Genomic DNA, 20397 nt, shown 5'->3' on the forward strand with positions numbered 1-20397 from the left:
GGGTCCAAGATTATCTTCTGTGTCTGTGTTAATTGGTTTCCCTTTTCTTTGTTGAAGAGCATCTGTGCAGTCCTTGTGCCTAGTCCGCCATCTTGCCGGAACAGCCTGCATTGGCTTTTAAAAGCAGAGTTTTGCCATAATGTTGACAATAAAAATACCCTTTTTTTTTCTTTTTCCTGGGCTCTTTACTTGCTCTGTGGCAGTGCTAGACTAAGGAAGGACCCCAAGCCCATTTTGTGACTCTCAAGTCTCTACAGGAGCTCTGGTGGTGTAGTGCCTAAGACATTTGACTGCTAACCAGAAAGTTGGCAGTTCAAACCTACCAACCAGTCCACAGTAGGAAGATTGGGCAATCTACTTCTGTAAGGATTTACCACCTTGGAAACCCAAAGGGGCTCTCTGTTAGTCAGAATCAACTCAATGGCAATGAGTTGGTTTGGTTTTTTTGAAGTCTCCCTAAGAAGTCTTAACAGCCCTGCCACTATCTCAGGCAAATAAGAGCAGAGGGTGACAGCTGAAGAGACATGAATATAACTGACTTGAGACCCACCCCACCTTTCCGCAGCCTCCCAGTCATTCATTGCCTAAGCCCAGCACACACTGCTGGCTTGGCTTGGAGTCATCTCTGTGCCTGAGGCAGCACCAGCACCGACATAGTCACTGGTTGGCACTCCTTAGGGAGCCCTTGTTTCTGTCATGGTCAGCCCCTTGGTGCTTGCTCACCATTGTATGGAAGTCCTCCCAGGGTGTCTCTTGGAGCCCTTGAGGGAACCGTTTCCTCATGCTGCCTTCAGCTCCTCATACTCTCTGCCTTCCCATTCTTACTGCAGGAAGGCTTGTGTCTGAGAGAGAAAATTAAATGATTCACCCAATTGCTGCACTTATGTTTAACAATTTGCCTATTTATTTAGCCACTCCGCACTTTTGAGAAGCTGTGTAGTTTGACATTGAGCTATTAAGAGGTGGGCTGTGGAAAGAATCCCAGGCAATCTGTTTAGAACTTCAAACCAAAGAAAATCTTACCACAGTGGCTTAGAAAGCACTCTTGTCACCATGTGTTCAGAATGTCTCTCACATTAATAGAATAAGCCTGAATTTGAAAGCATTTTGGGCTGAGGTCATATACAGTGAACCCTGTGAAAACCAGTACTGCCAGGACGACTTTATCTTTCTGGGCCTTGCAGGTTTTCCATTTTGACAGGGTACATTTTACCACTTTTCTGTCACTCTTTATTAAGAAAATAACTGGGGTCTTTGAAGCTAGATCATAGTAACATAAAAGTAGTTAATCGTTTGCGAGGGGATTTGCATAGCAGCTGCACTAGGAGGCTCTTACCAGTATTTGGACCTTCTGGCTAGTCTTGCAGCACCATTTTTCACGTTTTCCTTCTTGCATAGTGCCTAAGGCGTTTGACTGCTGACCAGAAGGCTGGCAGTTCAAACCCACCAGCCACTCCTCCAAAGGAAGACTGGACAATCTACTTCTGTAGATTGAGTGATACTGCCTCGGAAACCCAAGGAGGGGTTGCTGAGTCCGATCTGACTCAACGGCGGTGAGTTTGTTTTCGGAGTTTCTTCTTGCTGGTCCCTTTCACTTTGTTCTCAGGTTCCGTGCCTGTGGTTCCCAGCCTCTCTGTTACAGGACAGCCTAGCAAGGCCCCAAATACTTGATTTTTACTTGATTTCTGCCATATTTTAGCCATAAGTCCTAAACAAAATCATAGTTCCTGTAGACCTCGGTTTCCCCATGTGTCAAATTAGGGGATTGGACTAAATTTATGGTGTCTATAAATCTTTCCAAGGCCAGTGTGCAGGGGTGCCTTAGCACCTCATCAGTCTCAGTCCCTCTGCACTCCTGAGAACCTTTCTCCCACACATACAGCTCCTCCTGAATCTAAATGCCTTCCATTTCTGGTCATTCTTTCCTCCTTCTCTTCCCAAATCACAGAATATGTGGGCCCCAAGAATTTGCACAAGCACTTACCCAGGTGATGCCTGCGCTCCTGGTCTGGGGAGCCCATTTCTCCAGCTTGACTTTTGGGTGAGGGAAAATGTGTGATGCACACCCACCATCACCATATCACCATCATCCAGTCCTTTTAATAAACATCATCACCTCTCTTATCTCTTATCCCATCTCCATTGCCTCCCTGCCATCCTCCTCCCATGTCTGAAGAGTACCAAAAACAAATAAAATACCATTCAGTCTCTAAAGGAGTCCACTCTTCCAACCTCAGCCCCCACTACCTCCCAGCCTGCTCCCTTGCCTCTTCTGTGCTCCTCACCCCAGAACATACTGTTCTTTCCTGCTTTGCCTGTCCCTGCCTGAAATGCCCTCCTCTCCCCCTCTCCACCTGTCCTGCACAGCCTAGACACACCTGTCCCACCACCTGTGCAGACAGCCCTAGTGTTCACTGACCTCTCCCTGCTGGGAAGCCTTCCAGTGGTTTACTGTTTATCTTGGTTCTCTAGCGCTGCTATAACAGAAATACCACAAGTGGTTGGCTTTGACAAACAAAAATTTACTCTCTCACAATTTAGAAGGTTAGAATTCCAAATTCAGGGCACTAGCTCTTGGGGAGGGTTCAGGGGAAAGTCCTTGTCTCCTCCCAACATCTGTGCCTGGCATCCCTTGGAGATCTCCATGTGTCTTGGCATCAGTCTTCCCCTGGGTCAAGAAGGGCTTCAGGGCACGGACTGTGGGTCTTAAGGACACACTCCACTTCCAGCTCTTCTTGTGATACTGAGGTCCTTCCTCCTCTGCTTGCCTCTCTGTCCTTTTAATTCATAAGACAAAAGGTGATGAAGGCCACACCTCTTGCATTGGATCAGGGCTGTGACTTGAGTAAGTGTGTTGATTCCCACACTGATTCCCTTACAACTGATTGGCTAATCACATCAAATCACATCGTGGGGGAACGAGTATGTCCTTACACAACTGCCAAATCACTGAGAACCATGGCCCTTCCAAATGACACATACTTTGGAGGGACACAACTTAGTCCATGACATTCTTTATCACTCTTCTTGGTATTAATGCAATTACTGTTTAAATATGTAGTTTGTGCATTTACATTTTCTCTCTACTGTAGTTTCAGCTCCTTAAGAGTAGGAAGTTTGCTGTATACTTGTTGGTACCCCACTGTTCTTCACACAACACACTGGTTAGATGAAAGGGAGGAGTGAAGAGGAGGAAGTGCAGTGACTGTGGAAGCCACAGCATTCTTCATGTAATATAGTACCTAAAGGAAATACTTTGATTTGTTCAGATATGTTTTTATATTTTAAAATCTCAAGTTTCCAAAATGAAAACTTTTCGAAGCTTTAATCTCAACTACTTCTTCTACACTATAAAATAATATTGATCCTATCTTCCCTTGTTGTTGTTGTTGTTATGTGCCATCGAGTCGGCCCCGACTCATAGCAATCCCTCCTTGGGTTGCCAAGGCAGTATCACCTTATTTCAATATCAACCTTATTTTCTATCATATAGACCTTTTGGTTAGTTTTCCGTGACTGTTTTATGTTGTTGTGTCATCATTTCTGACCCAGAGTACATCTCCAGGTCTTTTCTCCCCCAGAGCCACTGGTAGGTTCACACCACCAGCCTTTCAGTTGACCGTCAAGCACTTAACCGTTGCACCACCAGGGCTCTTGTAATTGTAATATTAGAAGAAGAAAAAATCCATTGCCACCAATTCCAACTCATAGCGACCCTATATAAGACAGAGTAACACTGCCCCATGGGATTTCCAAGGCCGTAAATCTTTATGAAGCAGGCTGCCACACCTTTCTTCCATGGAGCAGCTGGTGGATTTGAACCACTAACCTTTTGGTTAGCAGCAAAGTGCTTTAACCACTGTGCCACATAGCAGGTATAAATTGGAAATTACATACTCCTGTTAGGATCCAAATTAGAGGGAGAGAAGTTACATCACTCCACTATTTCAGCTTTAGAGTTTAATATGTAGCAGGGCAGGCTCCTCTTTGCTGCTTTTTTTTTTTTTTGGTACTAGTTTGTGTCCCTTCACTGAGCTAGTGCATTCCTTATCCTGTCTCCTCCAGTGATCTGCCCAACCACCTACTTCGCTTTTTGTGTCTTCCTGCTCATGTTTCCTGAGAAGAATTGGAAACATTGTGCTTGGATGAGTTCTGTGTGATGTATTTGTTGTGTATCTTCTGTCTTGAGCCTCTCAGCCAGTGGAACCTTTCCCCATTGATAGCTGTTTTCCAAGTCAGAAGAACGCTCTGAGATCGTACCATACAGTGTGACACAGAACACAGTCTTTGGGATCAATTTAATAATATGTGTTCACTTACTTCAGGAGGATAGAAACACAACTAATTCATCAGTAGCATTTTTTTCCAGAGGGTGGGGAGTGGTTATCTCTTACCCAAATAGAACAAGCCTGAATTTGAAAGCATTTTGGACTGAAGTCATATACAGTGAATCTTGTGAAAGCCATAACTCGTCAGGACTGCCTTGACTTTCTGGACCTTGCAAGTTTTCCCCTTCGACAGGGCACTTTCTTAGCACTTTTCTGTCACTCTTTATTAGGAAAATAATAGAGTTTTCATCTGTGACAGGGTTCCACCTTACACAGGTTCCAGCTTCTCTCGCTCTAAAAATATATATATATACACACACACACACATAAAACCCACAGCTATCAATTCTGACTCACAGTGACCCCCGTTGGGTTTCCAAGGCTGCAAATCTTTACACAAGTAGATTATATATACATATATTAGGACCAAAAAAAAAAAAATCCTCACTGCCATCGAGTCAGTTTGACTCATAGCGACCCCTTCTTGGGTTTCCGAGGCATTGTCTCTACAGAAGATTGCCCAATCTTCCTTCCAAGGAGTGGCTGGTGGGTTTGAACCATCAGCCTCCTGGTTAGCAGTCAAATGCCTTAGGCACTACGCCACCAAAGCTCCCTGTATTAGGACAATTTCTTGAAAAAAATAAATATCAATTGCAATTAACTTATGATGGTTAAGAATTGCTATGTTTTTCTTTGTTAGCTTTTGTGTGTTCATTTGTTCCTTCTTTCTAAAAAGGTAGGGATAAATATATGGAGGTGGGAGAGCATTCAGTCCCTTTCAGTGTGAACGTTCTGTGATTCCCTGATTTCTTAGAATTGAGGCGGCTCAGGAAAGTAATAAAGGATTTTCTAGTTGACCTGGACCTGTTGTGTACATGCTGGAAGATCCCATCTTCTAGAGAGCTCTACCTCTCAGCCTTGTGAGGTAGAATGTCACCAGTGTAGCATCCTTGAATGGAGTGGATTCGCCTCATACCCAATTCTACTCTTCAGCAAATAGCATCATTAGGAATGTCTTAGGGAATTCAGCTTCTGTTCCTTTCCTCCAGATGTACTAATTCACTCTCAGTCCCTATGACAGTGAAGAAGTAAACATCGTATTCCAAAAACCAAAACCAAACCCACTGCCATGGAGTCAGATCTGACTCATAGCAACCCCTCCTTGGGTTTCCAAGGCGATATCTCTGCGGAAGTAGATTGCCCAACCTTCCTTCCGAGGAGTGGCTGGTGAGTTTGAACCTCCAGCCATCTGGTTAGCAATCAAATGCCTTAGGCACTATGCCAAATTCATTGATAACACACATTGGAATAACCTCAGGTCCAGGACTGTTGCTTTGGCAGGAAAGCCACACGTGTGGCTGACCCACTAGTGGATCATGTGTAGGCCCCTGGGAAATGCAGCCAGAGGAAGTGTTAAGACTGGACTAAGTCCATTAGGTTAGAAGATGCTTGCATTAAAATTAGAGGATTTAAATATTATTTTCTCAGAATAGTTTGAAGAGAAACATCATTGGCTTAGCAACTACAGAGCTTTTCACAAAATATTTTGAGTGGATTGTTCTGTCCATACGCAAAGAGGGAAAACAAAATCTCTCTGTAGAATGGACATACTAGAATGTTCATTATCAAAGCTTAGTTTTTGCTTCTTGCTAAGTGTGGTAGATTAGTTGTGTGTCAACTTGGCTGGGCCCAGTTTTGAGTAGCTGGGCAGTTTGGATGTAGTTATCACCCATGATGAGATTAGGCATGTGGTCTACTTCCAGTATATAAGAAGAAGCATTGAGAAATGTCTCTGGAGCTTTTTGGCATGCTTGGACCCTGCATGTAGCCAAATCTTCATTCAGCAGCCTGACATGTTGTTTGGTAATCTCAGGACTGTGCCATTTTATTTGTCAACCTTAGGTTTGTCAGCCTCAGCAGCCAGCAGCTGCCTGAGTTAAGAGATGCCTCCAGCTTCATTGGGCCAGGAGCAAGAGGCAGAGCTGAAGCCCAAGGTCAAGGGGCCTTCACCCAGCCCCTAGAGCTGGCGCTTTGAACTCGGGCATCTAGCCTCCTAAACTATAAGAGAATGAACTTCTGTTTGTTGAAGCCCTGTTTGTGGTATATTTCTGTCAGAGCAGCACAAGAAGGCCAAAACACTAAGGAGTAACTAAGGCATGACTTTTCTAACAATGTGTGGCGTCCCTTGGAGGCCTGAAAAATGTCTTAAATTTTAAGAATGTTCTACAAAGATAGATCTTAAGAAATTAAGAACAATTTCTTATCTCCATATTTGTCTTAGTTGGAATTCTCTTTCCAGATGGACATACTGGGGCAAAAAGGTGTTTTCTCACGTTTTACCCAAACTCTCCCTTACTCGGTGCACACCATCCTGGGCTGAAGCAGGCCAGTGACACCTCTGATAGGAGTCTGCGCTCGTCTACACAGACCCCTGGATGTCATTCCACACATAACTCCCAGCATTAACACTTCAGACATGACAAAGATCCTCGTTCTGCCAAAATGTGTCTAAACATGATTCAGAATCTTTCCCCACCCCATGTCTCTAACTAGTTTATAAATTGATGTGAAAAAAAAATAGTACGTAAGAAAGATTCTCACAATATAGGAGTTAGGGCTTAGCTGTTACATCTTGAAGCCATAGACCTTTTTTTTAAACATCCTAGACAAAAATAAAAGGTAAAGAACTCATTAAAAACGGAACTTCTCTCAGTATACATGTTATGCATCAGTCTGGTCCGTGGCTATAACTCATATGTTAATAAGTTCACTTCATTTTCCATAACCAAATATATATCAAACCAAACTCACTGCCGTTGAGGCAATTACACCTCATACTGACCCCTCCACGGGTTTCCGAGGTGCTTTGTGTTTGGAAGTAGATTGCCCAGTCTTACTTCTGAGGAGTGGCTGGTGGGTTTGAACTGCCAGCCTTCTGGTTAGCAGTCAGATGCCTTAGACACTACGCCACCAGAGCTCCCAACTAGCTAAATGTTGTTGTTGTTGTTGTTGTTGTTATGTGCTGTTGAGTCAGATCCGACTCAGCAACCCCTCCTTGGGTTTCCGAGGCAGTATCACTACAGAAGTAGATTGCCCAACCTTCCTTCCAAGGCATGGCTGGGGGCTTTGAACCTCCAGCCTTCTGGTTAGCAGTAAAATGCCTTAGGCACTAAGCTACCAGAGCTCCTACTAGATATATAGTGAAATATAAAATATAGCAGTAACCATTTATAGCAACATTATCCATTATCCATAAAGCAGATCTTCCTAAGTAATTGAGAATAGGATAGTGGTAACAAGGAGAGCAGTAAATTTGAGAAGTAAATTAATCTGTTTAATACAAGTGCTGCCCCCAAAATTCTAAGTAAAAGAGTTCAATCACTTCTCCACGTGCCTTAGGCTTAATATGGCTGCTCATGTTCTCCCACATAACTTTGGAAAGTTATTCCACTAGCTCACCTCATGTGCAGGACTCATTTTCCCAAGCTCTCTCTCCATAACTTGGGGTTTTCCACCATTTGTGTCCCTTTGTTCATTCATTCTTTCATCAGATATTTTTTAAGCCTCTGGCAGTATTCTGAGCACCAAGGGACACAGCAGTGGGAAAAAAGCAAAACCCACTGTTCCTCATGCAGCTTGTGTTCTGACTAGCATTTTACCTCATGGTAAAGTATTTACTTCCTGGTTTCTCACTCTCCCTGCCAGCTCTCTGGGTCCTCTCCACAAGGACGAGCCCCACCACTTTATCTACAGAAGGGCAAGCGATGCCAGTCATTTCTTGTGCCCCCCCCCCAGGTCAGCTTTTAGCAAAAGAAATTCTGCAGAAGTTTACAAGAGTCCCTGCTCTGCTTTTGCTTCTCATCCCGTACCTTGGAATCGGCATGTTCGCCTCCTCCCAGCCTCCTGCACTGGAATTGATCTGCCCCAGCAGAAGGTGGTCTGAGGCAACGGTGCAGTTCAGTTTTCCGGAGGAGCTGACACAACGCAGCAGCCTCAGCGCTGGTGACTTTAATTACATCTCTGTCCTCAACCAAGTCTCTCAACTCTGGGCTCAGAGAACAGACTTTCCACGCGGGCTGTACCACGCTGCTTGCCATTCCCAGACCCCATTCCCAGACTTTTCAGCCTCTGCCTGTTTGCTCATGAGGGTCTCTCCACTTGGAAGGCTAGCCCTCTCCCCGCTGCCAGCTCTGTCCCCACAGGGTGAAACGCTGTCCTTCTGTCCAGGCTCTTTGCAGACTTCCCATGCAGCAGGGGAATAGCTGCTCCTTACTTTCATCACCTCTATAACTCACCACCACCCTTCAGAAAATAAAGATAAATTTTTAAATGAAGACAAAGAATAGTGTCTCTCCTCCCCATGAGTGAGGAGTCTAACAGGGACATTTGCTCTGGCTTCAGACTCTAGTGGGTTTCGAAGTCTGGCTGATGAACTGATAAGAAGTTTGTGGCAAATTCATGAGGGTGACTCAGCCTTGTACTGTGTCCTTTGTATTTGTTCTGAGAGTCTTTTTGCCATCAGTTACAGAATTCGCTAGTGTTACTCGTAGACACTCAGGAGGCAGGGCAGTTTCCTGAGGGAGAAGAAAGCTCAGATTGCCTGGCCTGAGCTTTCAGAATTGTGTGCTCACCTTGTAACTACTCTTCTTTTGTGTTAAGTGTCCCCGAGGCACCCTGTGCATGGCCAGCCATGGCAGTACATTTGTAACTGTCTTCATTGTGTGTGTCTTAATTGTAGCTTTGTATTAACTGGTAACTTGCTTCTAACAAGTGTCCCTTTATAATTTTCTATATATTACAGTGAGTTTTTCATTCATTTTTAAATTAGGTCACATAAAATAGAAATACTTTGTTTTTATTCATACCAAAAAAATCCTCAAATCCATTGTCACTAAGTCTAATCCAATTCATGGTGACCCCATGTGGCATAGAGTAGACCTGACCCATAAGGTTTTCTTGGCTGTAATCTTTATGTTATTGTTGTTGTTGTTGTTGTGTGCCGTCAAGTCTGCCCCGACTCATAGCGACCCCTCTTTGGGTTTCTGAGGCAGTATCACTACAGAAGTAGGATTGCCCAACCTTCCTTCCGAGGAGTGGCTGGTGGGTTTGAACCGCCAGCCTTCTGGTGAGCAGTCAGGTGCCTTAGGCAAATTACTAGGCCTTTCTCCCATGGTGCTGCTGGGTGGGCTGGAACCACCAACCTTTCAGTTAGTAGTTGTTGTTGTTAGGTGCCATTGAGTTGGCTCCAACCCATAGGTGCCCTGTATACAACAGAGCGAAGCACTGCCCAGTTGTGCACCATCCTCACAGTCCCTACTATACTTGAGCCCATTGCTGCAGCCACCATGTCAGTCAGCTTGTTGAGAAGCGTCCTCTTTTCACTGTCCCTTCGCTTTATTGAGCATGATATCCTTGTTGAGAGAATGGTCCCTTCTGACAACGTGACCAAAGTAGGTGAGACGAAGTCTGGCCATTGTCGCTTCCAGGGAGACTTCTGGCTGCCCTTCTTCCAAGACAGATTTATTCACTATTCTGGCAGTCCGTGGTATTTTCAGTATTCTTCGCCAACACCACAATTCGAAGGCATCAACTCTTCTTTGGTGTGCCTTATTCATTGTCCAGCACATGAGGCAATTTAAAATACCATGGCTTGGGTCAGGTGCGTCTTAGCCTTCAAGGTGGCATCTTTGCTCTTCAGCACTTTAAAGAGGTTGGTAGATGAGAGCAAACCATTTGTGTCACCCAAGCACCTCTTACTACTCATAGACCAGTGTTTACCTCCTCTTTGTTAGTTAAGTAATAATATCTGATACGTAACTCACTCTGTTACACATGGAGAACCTGAAATCCAGTCTTGTTTAGGAAATAATTTATGTGAATTGATCATATAGATGTGTCCCGATTTGTCAGTTCATTATTACTCTCACAGTTTGCCCTGAAATCCTCCAACCCTAGTTTTAGCTGGTTCTGGGGTGGAGGGCAGATGAGTGTGAGGGGAGCCTGTGGTGGTACTGTCTTTCTCTGTTTTATCTCATGCTCCCTCCAGTTCTTGTTCATCATACTAAATCACACACCCTGAGCTACAGTTCTTCCTGTCTGTCCTCTACAGCCCTGCACACAATGCCTGATACATTGTTGGTACTCACTAACCTTTAGTTTATGGACCCATCACTGAAGGACCCAATGTGAAACAGCATTAGTATGTGGAGGGAGGGATGACAGGGAGGCTGAAGACTCCCCAAATTTTATATTTTGCCCCTGGATTTGGAGAAGAAAAAAGAAAAAGTTGGCCATATATAACTGCTTACTTGCTATCTTAAGAGAGTTCTAGTGGCACAGTGGTTAAGTCATTCAGCTGCTAACCAAAAGGTCTTTGAGTCAAACCCATCAGCTGCTCCGTGGAAGAAAGATGAGGCTGTCTGTTTCCATAAAGGTTGCTGGCCTTGGAAACCTCATGGGGTAGTTCTACTCAGTCCTGTAGGGTCTCTGTAAGTCAGAATCAACTTGATGGCAGTGGATTTAGTTTGATTTGCTATCATATGGCAGGATCTTGAACCTAGTTTATTTTTCATCTGAGAAGGACCACAAGCCCTACGTGTGCTGCTTACAATAACTAACCTAATCAATCCTGACCCACACCATCTGCCAGCAGTTACTCGGGCTGCCTTACTCTTGGGGATCACCCACCTCCTTGTCTCTTCAGAGGCCTTAATATGGTCTTCAAAAAAAAAAAAAAAAATGATGTGCTATGTAGTTGTTTGATTTTAAATTACATTAAACTCTGGAGCTACGCCAGGTGCTTGCTAGAGTTTCTGATGCTATCTGTATAATATTTAGGTGGAAGAGGGAAAACGCCATTGAACTTTTGTGGTAATAAAATTATTACAGTTGAGCCCTACATCTGTTCACTGAACTTCCTGTGAGTTTTCATCAGATCACATGACTGACGACAGAGACAGTCTGCAAAGCTTTTGGTCTGCTTGTTAGACCCAAGTCTCAACCACTAAATCAGACCTTTGCTTTGTCTCAGAGATGGGCGTCCGGATGTCCCACTGTGGTAGGTTGATTCACTGGAGTTGATAAAAACATTCTGGCCAAACTCGAGAGTCTAACATTACCTCTGGCTCTAAAAATCAAAACAACAGGATTGTTGCAAGTAGCTTTGGATTGAGACCAAACTCCAGTCTTAGGAGATGGGTTTTCTCTCCTTGTTGAGCTGAGTCACAGGACAACTATCTCAGAGAGAGAGAGAGAGAAATGAAAGCACAGAGCTGGGTCTGAGGTAACCAGCACCCTGCCCCCTGCTAGCCAGCTCCAGATGAATTCTTTTAACTATCAAATCAAAACCCCCAACTGTCCAGATCACCTTCCTCCACCTTTCCGGAGCCTTAGTCATCCTCAAAGGAGGTCCACCTGAGAGTCACCGGCTAGAGCCCAAAGGGGTCCTGAGAAGCCCAAGAGAGGGGAGCTGTGGGTAGAAAGGAGCTGGCCGGACATCAGAGCTGGGAAGGCTGAAGAATGCCCCCGAAGGCACTGTGATTGTGTGAACCGTGGGAAGCTCTCAGGTTAAGGAAGCTGACTTCCCGGAGCCATCACAGGGTGACGATATTCTCCTCCAGTGGCTTGAAAATGAGCCCAAAGGAAAGAGCAGCTTTCCAGGCTATCAATTGGCCATTCAGATGATGGCATTGCTTGGACTGAATCCTGACAAAATATGTCCCCAGTGTCCTCAGTGCTGATGTAAAGCCTTTTGTCTTTCTTTTCCTTCGTTCTTCCGACTCCTAAGACATACTAAAAGATCATATGTTTTTTTTAAATGCATATTTAAGTCTCAAACTATTTGGGCTCTTTCTATAGCTAGTTAGAGAGATAGATATGGAAAAGGTCGGATCAGATGCCGATAGGGCACAGCTAGTTATGCAGAGGCCACAGGCATAGGTAATCTGTTAACAGAGTGAGATTTTCAGAATTCTTTTTATGATTTTTGCGTATTATTCACCTTTTTAAAATGTACCCAGTACACTGGCCTTAAAAACAACACATTGCAGGAAAAAGGAAGCTCTTCACCTTGTGCCTTCAAGGTTGGCTTTCAGGTGTTGTATGACCAGTCCTAGAGAACACGCTCTTGTTTTTCTTGCCATTTATGAATTATTCCTCTTTCTGAACCTAGTGAAAAGTTCCAAGCAAACAGCCCCCAAAATATCTTAACTTGTTGCCTCCAGCAGAGAAGGAGCTGGACTTGTAGGTTCTAGAATGCGCGTAAGTGCTGTCTACATGTTCAAGCATTTTCCTGGTAATAGAGATACATTCCTGCTGCCATGTTTGCACTGATCTTTCGGTCCCCCTGTGACCGATGAGTGATGCACACGCAGGAGACAGCCGATTTAGGAACCCAGTGTGTGGGAGGGGTCAGGCCGTAACCAGCCAGCACAAACAGAGGCCAAACCTGGGCCTTCAACCCACTTGGCTGTGAGCTCTCAAGCCACAGAGCTGTTCAACCACGGCCGCCTCGTGTTTGTCTTGGTTTTAAGTACTGAGGGGTTGTTTGTTTGTTTATTTGTTTTGCCTTTGAAACAATCTATTGTCAACCCACTTTGCTTCAAATACTTACCCCTCTCCACCCAGCTTGTCATCAGGTGAAGCCTGGCTAAATAAAAATTAGTAGAAGCTTGACTTTAAGGTGGCAGCTGAGCCCAGGCCCAGAGCATTCAACCCTTTCTTCAGAATGACCCAGCAGAGCCTGGGAGGCATAGCGAAGAATAGAACATTTAGACTTTAGTAGCGTCATTTCCCAAAACCACAGGAGCTCTGGTGGTGCAGTGCCTAAGGTATTTGACTGCTAACCAGAAGGTTGGTAGTTCAAACCCATCAGCCACTCAGCAGAAGGAAGATTGGGTGATCTACTTCCGTAGTGATACCGCCTGGAAAACCCAAGGAGAGCTCGCTGTGAGTTGGATCCAACTCAGAGGCAGCGAGTTTTTTTAGTTGAGGGTCATCTCCCAGAACCACACCCAGTCACAACTGGAAACCATTCAAAAGGCCTTCATTTTACACAAGCATAGCGACCCCTCCTTGGGTTTCCGAGGCAGTATCAATACGGAAGTAGATTGTGACCCAATTTTGCCAGTAGCTGAGCCAAGACAGAACTAAGACTCCCTAACCCCAAGCTTGGGGCCATTTAGACTCCAGAGTGAGAACAGGGGGCGAGAGATCAATCCCATCATCATCTCATAGGGGAGGGAATTCAGGCACAACAATGAAGTGATATAATGGTAGGGAACACTGGAGAGATGTTTGAAGCTTGTTACCATGCCTTGAAAGATGTGGAAACCTAATGTTCATATAGCCCTGGTGGCTCAGTGAGTAAAGCACTTGGCAGCTAACCAAAAGGTTGGTGGTTTGAACCTACCAGCTGCTCTGCAGGAGAAAGATACAGCAGTATAGACATTATAAAGATGATCACACCCAAGTTTACCTGTTGACCTTGGGGAAGGTATGAGTTTTGTTCAGCTTCTGGCTCTACCACTTGCTCACTGTGTCCCTGTGGTGGTTAAGTTTGTGTGTCACCTTGGCTAGGCATGGTTGAGTGGCTGGGCAGCTCGATGTAGTATTCCCCATGATAAGACTGGTAATCAACTCCGTGTTGAAATCTACTATGAGCAGCTGAGTAGCTGCCTTTGGGTATGTGGTTTGCTTCCCATATATAAGTGTCAGGCTCTAGGAACTGGGTGAAAGCACCTCAACCTTGGGGTCCTGCTCCCGGTCCACTGGAGCTAGAGGCTTTTCTTCACTCAGACAGCTGCTGGTTGCTGAGTCTGACAAGCCCAAGGTTGACAAGTAAAAAGACACGGTCCCGATGTTACCAAACCATATGGTTTGGTGTGGTTTGGGAATGGTCTGTAGCTTATGGCACACTTGAACCCTGCATGTAGCCATGTCGTTGTTCAGCAGGCTGCCATACTCTGCTGACCTGGGGACTTTCAATGGACTTGAATTAATGGCCTGCCATAGTATTGTATACTATTCCATAAATTTAGTATTCTTTTGTTAGCAGGATATCCTTGCCACTTTGGGTATTCCCCTACACTGGGGTCTTATTTATTACATTTGAAAGCCATGGTTATTACTTTAAGATCCGAGAAAGCATTTCTGGGTTGGTAAGAGGTATCCTTGGCTTTTGCAGATGGTGAGGTGAATGATTATTTTACCAGAAACTTTAGCCAAACTAAGAATGAGACATTTTCACCTCTGCTTTTACCAGGTGATAGGGAAAGGCAGTCATAGGGAGGGCCAGGTGCTTTCTGATTGGGCCTCTCCTAGACCCACCTTGGATGCTCTGAGGGGCACTCTTTAACTCACTACTTTAAAAAAAAAAAAAAATTATTGTGCTTTGGGTGGAAGTGTACAGAGAAAATTCATTTTCCATACAGTTGTTCATATACATTTTGTCTCATAACACTGACTGCAATTCCCCACAACGTAACAGTTCTCTTCCCACTTCCTCCTCATAGTTACCTCTTCCCTGCCATGCATTCCTGCCCCCCGAGCTGTCTCCCTGTGCAAACACTCCCCTTCTGTTCTCCCATGATTGATCACTCCAAGTAGTGTATCTACCTGATGTAAATGTTCAGCCTATATGCCTGTCTGTTATTTGGCTGGAAGCTACAGGGATGTAACTCAGTTTTTCCACCTGAATTATCATCAGAATTTCCCCAGCCTCAGGGGCAGGTAACCTAAGTGCCAGACCACTGAGTGGCTCCTGCCTGAGCGTCTTCCGTTCAATTGGAAGAAGTCTTTATGAGTCCAATTTAAAGTTTGCTGGTCTTTTGTCCCACTCCACCCTTCTTAGAAGCACAGAAAGCTGTCTCAGATCAGTTACCTCACATTCCTTCCTAAGATACTCAGGAAAGCCCCCAAATATGTCTCTGGATGGAGAACAGGCTCCATGTCACTGAGTCATTTCTTCTTCTAACAACAACAAGCTCACCTTCATGCCTCATTTCATAGAAATGTAGGCTGTTCCCTGATGGAGTGAGTAGCTGGACCTGCGAGCATGGGACCACGGTCACAGGGGACATCGAGCTCAATTGGTATAACATACTACACAAAAACACTATTGTGTATCCTTCTTTGGTGATTAGCAACTGAGGTCTTAAAAGCTTGCAAGCAGCCATCTAGATGCAGCAATGGGTCTCTCCTTGTCCAAAGCAAAGAAGAATGAAGAAAGCCAAAAACACATGGGAACAATTAGTCCAAGGGGACTAGTGGACTATGAGAACCAGAAGAACTAGATGGTGCTCAGCTAACACCATCAACCACTGAGAAAGGGATCAGTGCAGGAGATCCTGGATAGAGTGGGAGAACAATGTGGAAAAAACCTCAAAATCATTTAAAAAAAAAAAAAAACAAAACAGGTTTGCTGGTCTAATAGAGCCTGGTGAGACCCCCAGAGACTATGGCCCCTAGTTACCCTTCAGGTCTGGCATTGAACTCACTCCTGTAGCTTCCAGCCAAACAATAGGCAGGCATGTAGGGTGAACATTTACAGCAGGTAGATACACTCCTTAGCACAATCAATCATGGGATAACAGAAGGGCAGTGTTTGCGCAGGAATCTGTTACATTATGAGGAATTGCAGTCCGTGTCATGGAACAAAATGTGTATGAACTACTGTGTGGAAAATGAATTTGCTCCGTAAACTTTAACCCAGATCACGATAAAAAATAAATAAATAAATAGATGTTTTGGGAGAAGGGGAAGCTGACTTATCCCAAATAAAGTCTGCCAAATTTAAAAAAGAAAGCAAAGAAATTTAGGCTCTTACCGTTCCCACTGGCAGAAGTTGCAGGGACCCTGACCTTGTCAGATCACCATAGCCAGCCCTCAGAGTCAGGGTCAGAGGCTGGCTGACCTTGAGGCTGCTCCAAGAACTAGGACTTTGATTCCATTTATGGGTAAGCACCTTTTCTTATTGAAATGGAGCCCCCTTCCTTTCTTGATTATTGACATCACGTGGCTTTGGAGTCATTGGCCTCATCTCTGATAAGGCCCAGCAACGGGCTGGGCTCTGTGCTGCGCAGTGAAAAGGCCAGGCAGTCAGTCGCAGGCCGCCTGGGTGAGTGGCCAGAGTCCTCGGGGGGTGTCTTAGTTCTCTAGTGCGGCTACAGCAGAAGTACCACACATGGGTAACTTTACCAAACAGAAATCTGTCTTCTCACAGGTAGGAAGCTAGAGGTCCAAATTCAGTGTCTGTGCTAGAGGAAGGCTCTCTGCGTTGGCCCTGAGGAAAGGTCCTTGTTCCTTGGTTCCTTGGTGATCGTGTGGTCTGGCATTTGTCTTCCCCATCCCTGCCGGCTCGTCTGTCCTTCTGTCCTAGTCTGCTCTTGTTATATCGCAGCAGTGATCAGTTTAAAACACACCCTACACTGATACAGGCTCTTAACATAACACACAAAAAAAAATATTCCCAGATGAGATTATAACCACAGGTATGGTGGTGGTGGTGTTATGTGTGGACTCATAGTGACCCCCTCCTTGGGTTTCCAAGGCAATATCACTACGGAAGTAGATTGCCCCATCTTCCTTCCGAGGAGTGGCCAGTGGGTTTGAACTGCCATCCTTCTGGTTAGCAGTCAAGTACCTTAGGCACTATGCTACCAGAGCTCCTACCACAGGTATAGGGGTTTGGATTTATACACTTGAATCCATGGCAGGTGGCTAGAGTGCTGATGTCTCTTCACACTGACTCTGCCTAAGACACTTGACTGCTAACCAGAAGGTTGGCGGTTCAAACCCACCAGTCACTCCTCAGAAGAAAGGTTGGGCAATCTACTCCTGTAGTGATACTACCTTGGAAACCCAAGGAGGGGTGGCTATGAGTCCAATCTGGCTCAACGGCAGTGCATTGCATTGCATTGCTGCACACTCAGTCAGACTAGGCTTTCAACCTGACGGCGTCTCTAATGGACTGTGTGACCTTGAACCAGGCACTTAGCCCTCTGTGCCTGCACTTTGTCTTCTGCTGCTTGGGGTTGCCGAGACTGGTCTCAGCCAAGACACTGCTGATTGGCCCTCCTGTTCTGGTGGAGTTCCCAGGCGCCTGGGGTGCAGAGATTATGGTAGCTACCAGCCACACCTTGTGGCTGCCAATGGAAAGAATCTCATTGAGCTGCTGCTGCCTATAAGACATCTGACTCCATGACAAAGACTTACTGCCATCTCCACTTACCCTGTCCTTCCTTAGAGTCCCCTGCCAGGCCAGAAGCAGCACAAACTTCAAGGAGACTCAGTAGGTAGGAGGCGACCTGCCTGTTTGGGTAGTTCCAGTGCACCCAGAGAATGCTGAGGTTAGGGTGGGAGTGAGTCAACGGACTGCGTGAAAGGATGACAAGGGAGGACACAGGGGACCCAAGTTCATGTCAGCACATGGTAGGGGTAGTGCCGCATCCCTAGAGCCCGCTTAGAGAAGTCGTATTATAAGTTGCAGTCGTTAACATTACCATCAGCACACAGCCTGACTCTTAACCTACACAGATGCTAATACAGAACTGATTGGGAACACCAGGAGCCTGGAAAGGCTTGGATTTTCATTAAACCAGAAGAATTTGGAGAAGGGGACTGAGGAATGGAGTGGGAGAGGATATGAGAGGCTGTAAGGGTAGGTGATGCTAAGGTTTGGGCCACTTACGAAATGTACTGCGTTGCATGCATCTGCTGCAGAAGAGCTCTTAAAGTGTTAAAAAGCAAAGATGTCACCTAGAGGACAAAGGTTCCCCAACCCATGTCATGGTATTTTCAGTCACCTCATATACACATGAAAGCTGGACAGTGAAGACCAAAGAAGAGTTGATACCTTTGAACTGTGGTTTTGGGGAAGAATATTGAAGGTACCATGGACTGTGAGAAGAATGAACAAATCTGTCCTGGGAGAAATAGAACCAGAATGTTCCCTGGCAGTGGGGATGACAAGACTTCATTTCATGCACTTTGGATCTGTTATCAAGAGGCACCAGTCCTGGAGAAGGACATCATGCTTGGTAAACTTGGTGTCCATTAAAAGGAGGAAGCCCCTCAATGAAATGAATCAACACAGTGGCTGCATCAGTGGGCTCCAACCTGGCAGTGACTGTGAGGGTGGCATAAGGTCAGGGAGTGAGTGGTTCATTCTGTCGTGTGCAGGGTCGCTGTGAGTTGGAACTGACTCAGTGGCACCTAACAACAACAACGTAAGACCTGTGTTTAAATACTGTTTTGGGAGCCGGGATGTAGGGAATTGGTTTTCACTAAAGCCATACAGGTGGGCTGTGCTGTCTGCAGTGACTTGGTCTGGAGAAGTAACATCAATGACAAAGCCCTCCCCCAGGAATTCCTGCACACTTTTTCAAGGTTTTTTCTCAGAGTTCATCTTCCCCCAAAGCATTTCCTGTTAACCTTGCCCCTCTCTGATCACCACTTAGATGTTTATTCTCCGTTATTGTAAATGTTTAAAAATGCTGTAACTCTGTGCGTGCATGTATGAGGTGTGTCTGTCTCCCCTGACTCCCACACTGTAAGCTCCTCACTTGGGAGACCAGTACTTGGGACTGCCCAGGTTGGCATAGAAGACCCAAGATACCACTTAAAAGTGTGAGTTCCCAGGGCTGGGGAAAGGCACGTGTATCCGACTCTTAGGGAGTTGAATGGGTGCCAGAAACCCTTGGAATCAGACAAAGGTAGATTCAGACCCTAGCTCCCCCTTACTTTGGGCCTCTTGTTTAGTCTGCTACCTTATCTTTATCATTTCAAATGATAAAATGAACAAGTTCTATTGATTCTCTTTCCTAGATATCTCTTAAATCCACGCACTTCTCTCCACCGACATGTGTTGCCTTTCAGGCCCGTTTGCCCAGCCTCCAGCCCTGACCTCCCACACCCCCACACTGCAAGCGAGGGGTCACCTACGGGGGCCGCTCTGACGTCCTTGTGCTTCTTCAGCCTGTAGAGGCCTCCAGGGCCTTAGGACTGAGTCCGGGGTTCTTCTCAAGGCTCTGGCCTCCCCAGCTCTAGCCCTGCCCACCACCGTTTACTCTCCCTCCAACCCCCTTCTCAGGAGCCCCCGTGTGCTGCAAAAAGTAAGCATTGCACCACTGGCTGAGAGGTTGGCAGTTCAGACCCACCCAGGTACTCAGAAGACAGGCCTGGCAGTCTGCTTCTGAAAGGTCACAGCCTTGACATCCCCGTGGACAGTCCCCCTCTGCACACACGGGGTCACCATGAGTCAGAAAAACTTGAGAGCAACCAACAACAGCAGCAGCAGCCCTCCTCGACCCTGAGTGTGATGGGCCTCCTGCTGCACCCACAGGCCTTCCCTCCAAGCCGCTCCCTCCTGGGAGCACTCCCCCTGCCTCCGGCTGCTGCCTGGGCCTCCAGGCCTCTGGAGCGTCTGAGTCTCATCCTTCCCTTTCTCGCTGCTGTGTTAGAACTGTGTTGCTGCTGCTGCTGCTGCTGCTGCTGTTTGACTGTCTCCGTCTCCCACAAGAATGCACCTCTTCAAGGACAGCTTGTTTCATGGCTGCTATACCTTCATGTCCCTAGCCCCTGGCACACGCAGTGCCTGTCTGGCCCTGAGTAGCAGACACTCGTGGATACAATGAATGAATGATTCACAGAAGAAAGATTAAGTAAGATAATATGCATGAAGCACTTACTCATGTGTCTGGGCCTAGTCAGTCCTCCACATAAGGTTGATGGGTGTGTTTCATTCATTGGTGGCCTTGTTGGATACAGCAGCAAACAAAACAGATTAAAGGGGATCTCTGCCCTCAGGGCCACACATCCCAGTGTGATGTGATAAACGCAGGAGGGAGGCTGTGCCGCCACATACAGTGATGCTTGTCTTCTCCCCTCAGCCTTCCCCTGTCCCCTTCCTCTCCGGACAGCTCGTCCCACCCCTTCTGGGGGAGAGGTCACCAAGCTGAAGCCAGTCACAGTCACTTTGACAAGCGGCCTTTCGTGGACTCAAGCTTGCTGCTGAAAGAAGACGCATGTCCCCTGCCCTGATGGGAAGTAGGTCAGGAGTAGAGCTAGCACA

General features: G+C 46.0%; 1 protein-coding gene across 1 annotated transcript in view; it reads left to right on the top strand.

Moving 5' to 3' along the window:
* Positions 1–20397, top strand: part of DYM (dymeclin) — a 490131-nt gene that overhangs the window by 468963 nt on the left and 771 nt on the right. The window lies entirely within an intron of this gene.

The sequence above is a fragment of the Orycteropus afer genome, unplaced genomic scaffold, assembly GCF_000298275.1.
Source record: "Orycteropus afer afer isolate SDZICR_OR568_19922 unplaced genomic scaffold, OryAfe1.0 scaffold00113, whole genome shotgun sequence".
Classification (NCBI taxonomy): domain Eukaryota; kingdom Metazoa; phylum Chordata; class Mammalia; order Tubulidentata; family Orycteropodidae; genus Orycteropus; species Orycteropus afer.